This window comes from Molossus molossus, unplaced genomic scaffold, assembly GCF_014108415.1.
Source record: "Molossus molossus isolate mMolMol1 unplaced genomic scaffold, mMolMol1.p scaffold_m16_p_10, whole genome shotgun sequence".
NCBI lineage: Eukaryota > Metazoa > Chordata > Mammalia > Chiroptera > Molossidae > Molossus > Molossus molossus.
In genome coordinates this window covers 101,824,484-101,830,739 of record NW_023425345.1, presented here as the reverse complement: position 1 = coordinate 101,830,739, position 6,256 = coordinate 101,824,484, and the positions used below count along the sequence as shown (strand labels likewise).

General features: G+C 44.1%; 1 pseudogene; it reads left to right on the top strand.

Annotated features, from left to right (window-relative positions):
• Positions 1-3,224: 3,224 nt before the first annotated feature.
• On the top strand, positions 3,225-5,973 carry LOC118623830 (annotated as a pseudogene).
• The last annotated feature ends 283 nt before the right edge of the window (positions 5,974-6,256 follow it).

Here is a 6,256-nt window from a genome sequence, read left to right as displayed (position 1 = left end):
GTCATCTCTAAAGCCCACATGCTTTCCTACATTAGGTGTCAATATGTTTTTTTTGTGTGTATGGTAAAATAGACATTACAAAATTTATCATCTTAACCATTTTTAAGTGTTACAGTTCAGTGGTGTTAAGTACATTCATATATTTTAAATTATTTTTAAAGAGAGGTAAGGAGAGAGGGAGAAACATTGATGAGAGAGAACATCGACTGGCTATCTCCTGCATGCCCCCCACTGGGGATCGGGCCCACAACCTGGGCACCTGTCCTGACCGGGAATCAAACTGGCAACCTCTTGGTGCATGGGTTGACACTCAACCACTGAGCCACACCGGCCGGGCAGTACCTTCATATTCTTGTGCAACTATTACCGCCATCCATCTCCAGAACTCCTTTCATCTTGCAAAACTGAAACTCTATACCTATTAAACAGCAATCCCCCAGTTACTCACCCCCCACACATGACAACCACCCTTCTACTCTCTGTCTCATATCATTGGAATCATGCAGTATTTGTCTTATTGTGACCGATTTATGTCACTTAGCATGTCCTCAAGCTTTGTCCACAGGTGCCAATATCTTTTTAATACCCTGTACCTCCAGATAGTCTCCAAAAGGAAAAATGTGCCCCAGCCTGAGCTGGAAAGAGGAGGAATTAGGTTGTGATAAAACTCCACATTAAGGAGACGGCTGAATCATGATGAATCCGCAGAGGACATTAGAATGTTCAAAATCTCAAATCCTGTGCTCACTAGCATACATGATCCCTGTCTCCACTTTACATTAAATGGTCAGAAAGTGTATTCTGTAGTGGCAGTAAAACTTGAATCAATTTGGTCTGGAGAGCTTCCTGCCCAGTGACATGCCTCCTAACTAAATTCTGTGCCTGAGAAAGGAAGCCTCCCTTCATGGGAGCCGGAGCGCTGTATTCATCCTTGGTCACACAAGCTCTGTGTCATGTACCAGTGCGGTGGATGGCCGCCACTCGCATCTTCGGACCCAGTCTCCACGTTCTCCACTCTGCTTTTGTCCCACAGGCTGACCTGTAGGGTTGGTTTTCAGATGGATTTGGCTGATCGGAGGCACCAGCAGGAGACGGAAGTGGAAATGTGGTTGGCATATTTATCATCCTGGCTTTCTCTCAGCAGGGTTACTGTGAATTAGCTGCTCCAAAGGCAACACTTGCTGGAACCTAGAATGCAGCTTATGACCTAGAAAAGCTTTCACTGTCCCCTCCTCCCTCAGCAAAAATAACTAAAAGTAGTTTGCTTTCATGTGTCAAGGACAGTATTATATTTTAACTGTCCTCTCTCAGGGCTAAATCAAATCACACTATCGTAATATCTGGAGGGACCATGTTTGTCGTGATATTTCACAGAACATCACCCTGGGCCATTACACGGATGGCACTATGCTAGCTGGATCCAGGGAACACAGGTGGCAGGCACCTTAGGTACACTGGCCACACACATGCATGCCAAGGAATTTGGAGATAACCCCTCGGATGCTCAGGGGCTGCTACATCAGTGAAGTTCCTGGGGTCCTGCGGTCCTGGGCATGTTGGGAAATCTCCTTGCCCAAGTGAGACACAGTTGTTGCACCTTGTCCCACATACCACATAAGAAAGGCAACACTTTGTGAATTTCTTTGGATTTTAGAAACAACTTAAACCATATTCTGGTACTGATCAGACCTAATCACTGGGTGACTTACAAGGCTACCAGTTGTGCGTTGGCACAAGATATGAAGAGAGTCTGAAACAAAGCCAGGCTGTGTTACAGACGGTCTGACCAGCAGACACCAGAGTGGAGGAGTCTGTGGCAGACAGATGCCACGATGCACAGGGCCCAGCAAGACCCAAGGAGGCCCAAGTAAAGCCAACTACTGGCAATTTTTTTTTTTTTACTTGAGAAGCCATTCCTGGACTGTGAGAGCCCCAACAGAGACTGAACATCTAACCTTGAGTCACAAATGACTATGTGAGTTAAACTGCCCATCACGACTGGGCACACTCAGCAGCACTCATTGGAAAGTGTAAATGATATGTCTGAGACCAAGCTCTGCAGACCTGGAAACCACAGACTTCAGGGTCAGGAGGTGTAGGCTCCCATGCTCCCTCCCTCTACTGCTTCATGACCCTCTCTCAACAACACCGATGGCCTGATAGGGAGTTCCTTATAGCCATGTAGAGAGCAAGAAACAGTGGGGCCAGATTTATTTATAGATGTACATGGTATGAGAGAACCAGACGGAAGTGATGAGCTGCTCAACTAGAGCCCCATTCAGGGATGGCATGTATTTAAGGAGTGAAAGGCAGTTCTCCAATCTGCTGTCAGCTGATCAACACTGAGACCCTGAGATGCACCATTTCCCAAGGGGACCAGCCAGAGACTTGGTTGCAGGTAGATGATATTGGATGCTTCCCAACAGGGAGGGGCCAGAATTAGTCTCAGAATTGCTTTAAGTATGGATTTGCCTTCCCTGCCTCCAGCACTTTTGCCAGCACCAACTTTCCCAGAACCTGTCACTATGCCGCTATAATTCAACAGCTCCTCCCAAAAGGAGCCACACTTTTCAGAGATGGTAACATCACAGTGGGCTCTTGATTACATAATTCACTAGTTTTATCATGTTTCATTCCCTAGAAAGAGATGACTGAATAGAATTGTGGAATGACCTGCAGAAGACACAGATATCGTGACATCTGGGAGGCGTAATACCCAGCAAGGTAAATTCCTCAAACCAGCAGCCAGCATCTGCCCCATAATCAGACTGCATCAGTCTGGGAACCAAGAAGAAGTAGGAGTGGCCCCTCTCAGTATGACACCAAATGACTTCTGAAAGAAGTCTTGCCTTCTGTTTGAGCCTGGGTTCTGAGACCTAGGAGGGGTGTTTCTGTCAGGGAACACACAGACCCAGGTGCAGCTCACTGAGGCACCTCCTGTTTTAGTAGTCAATGGAAAATGGTAGCAATTAAAAAAGACAGGTTCATCGAGGTGTCGGAGCCTGCATGAATGACGATTTGGTCAGCCCGGCAGCAGGTAAGACAGATGTGGACTGCGCGGTGGAAGAAGAAAGCTGTGGTTGTCAGCTGGGGCTTTGTGGCTTGCTACAGAAACAGGTTTGGTAGCAGTTATGCAGTTATGTTTTATGTTGATTATCTTTTGTTTCTTCTCTCCCACTTTCTCCTAATACCCCTTCCCATACCTTACATGAAGGCCATCGGCAATGGCTAACATTTCAGACTTCAGGTCGGACAGTGACTGAATTGAAATCACTGTATAATGATGCAACAATTGGTAGAACTTCGAGATATGCCGTGCTGGGAAAAAGTAAGGATGGATGCAGAGAGCTCCTGCACCAGATCTCTTGCACTTGCCCCAGCCAGCTCTGCAGACCTGGGGCACTGACCTGTATGGCCTGCAGCAATAGGCTCTCATGACCTCGAGGTTCTGGTCAGGTTTGGCCAATGGCAGACACGAGCAGGAGATCAAAGGGTGGGAGAAAAGTGAAGCTGAAGTCATTATTGCCCCGATACTCTCCTTGCTGGGTCACTATGGATTGCCTGTGTCCCTCCATTGTGAACTCCGTACAGCCCTTTTTCTGAGTTTTGGTAACCATTCCCTCCCTTGGCCCATTCACCAAGCCCTGTTGTTATTAAAAAAAAAAAAAATTTTTTTTCTTTATTGATTTTAGAGAGAGAGGAAGGGAGAGGAGAGAGAGATAGAAACATGGATGAGAGAGAACATCGATTGGACGCCTCATGCATGCCACCCACTGGGGATTGGGCCCACAACCTGGGCATATGCCCTGACCAGGAATGGTACTGGCGACCTCTTGCTGCATGGGTTGACGCTCAACCACTGAGCCACACCGGCTGGGCAAGCCCTGTTGTTATTAACCCTGGAATACTGCACCATTCCGTGTTGCTTGCACTAAACCCCGCCTACATCTTTGTCATAGTCCCTTTGTTAAACTGTCCTTACGTACCTGGTTTGAGGGTGCCCTCTGCTTCCTGCCAGGAACTTGACTGATACAACCAGGCCTTGTGCACAGCACTGGAGTTACAAGAATAAAGAACACGGAGTACTCAACCTCCAGGAACTCCTGTGTCTTACAGAGGAAACATGTGAGGTACACTGCTGGCTGAACTGGACAGTTCTGACTCAGAGTATGTCATGACACTGTAGCCAAGGTGGGGCTGCAGTCATCTGAAGGCTTCGCTGAGGCTGAGAACTGGGTATCATTTTTTTTAAGTTTTCCATATAATGTTAATGATTCCTTAGAGGAATATTTTTAGAACAAAGTGACATAGTCAATTATTCCTAATTCATTAATGATGCATTTTGAATTGACTATTCATTCAATCATTCGTTCCTTTATTCAATTTCCAACTCTAATGATTGAATGTTCATTTTAGAGAAATTATGTCTATGAATTCTTCATTTTCAAAGAGGTTTTATCATCTTCTAGAAATATGTACATTCTTTCTGCTGGATTTTCACTGGGTTTCTACATAAATGAAACTCTGAATAGCATCCACAAATTTCACACCAGGCTGCTTTTTTTGGAACTAGACAAAAGCAAAAGAGAACAAAATTAAGTAGTCTAGACAAGGAAGAAAAAAAATTTATTTTCAGTTTATATTGTATTAGAGGTGACTTTGCCAGTCAATTGATATGTTAAAATTATCTAGGACTGCCCAGCCAGTGTGGCTCAGTGGACCACGTGTCATCTCACGGACTGAGAGGTCCCAGTTCAATTCCTGGTCAGGGCACATGGGTTTTGGGCTTGATCCCCAGTAGGGGGTGTGCAGGAGGAAGCCGGTGGATGTTTCTCTCTCACATTGATGTTTCTCTCTCGCCCTCACTTTCTCTAAAAAAAAAATTATCCAAAATAAAAAAAAAAAGAATGAGTAGCTTTATGAAAATCTTCTTTGTTCCTTTAAGTACTTCCCTGAGGAATTATGCACAAAACTAAAATTCTAGCTGACTTCAGCCATGAACCAGAGATATAGACCTTTGAGAAAGAAGATAACCACCAAGAAGGTCTCCCGGTGGCTAACTGGGCTCAAATTTTAAAACAGAGCCTAGAGCAAAGCTTCTTGTTACTCACCAAAGGTTCTGGAAGCTTGGGAGCTGCTGCTAATCAGACTGTGGCACCTTTAAGAGCTGGACTGATCACAAGACAGACAGATGGCTAAAAATGCTGGAAAAGAGAAATAAAATGGACAAACACTATTATTAATTCATCTCTTAAAAGTTCTGCTCTGGCGGGTTTGGCTCAGCAGTTAGAGCGTTGTCCTGTGGATCAATGAGTCGCAGGTTCAATTCCAGTCAAGGGCACGTACCTCAGTTGTAGTTTGTCCCTGGCCCTGATTGGGTCATGTGGGAGGCAACCAGTTTATGTGTCTTTCTCACATGGTTGTTTCTCTCTCTCCCTCTCTCCCTCCTTCCCACTCTATCTGAAGATAAATAGAAAAATATCCTCAGGTGAGGATTTAAAAAAAGTTGTGAAGTTACAACTACCCTCGAAAATTGAAGCCACAGGTTCAGTATTCAGATTCAGTGGAAAATGGATCAATTCTATTTTCTCTTACTGGAGTTGCATTTTTATTGCTAGATGCTAATGAATGCTTTATGTCAGTCGAAGAAATATTTCTAACCAAAATTGAGAAGTCCATTGACATTCACCAAAATAGTTTTTTGGTTCTGTCTGCTGCCCTCCATGGGCCTGAGGAATGTAAACTGATGTTCAGGATCCAGCAGAGATTCCTGGGTAGTAACTTATGGTCATTTCCAGTAAACAACATAGTAAATGCTGTTAATCTTATGTGCACTATAGCTAAGATGACCTCCAAACTACACATAGATAGCAGCTGCTACAGAATGATAACTAAAGCTGACATCACTGAGCAAAGTCCTATTTAGAAAACACTTAAGAGATAAAACAGAGTGATTCATTTAACACAAATTAGAGTATCAATTATAAATGTTCTTTTGGAAGAATATTAGAATAATTAGGCCAGTTGAATTACAATGATCAAATATGTATTTACTTTAAAGATTTAAAAAATTTAAAATAATAAAATGTATACAATTTTAAAAATTAATTAATTAAAACATAGTCTAGCAGCCATTTATGAACAGGAGCCTGTAACGAAAGCTGCCTAACAGGGGCCTCTCACGCAAGTCACACTTCAGGGAGAAGCCACTGAACTGCCTGCCTGCACCACTGTCCTGCCAGCTGAGCCAACCCTT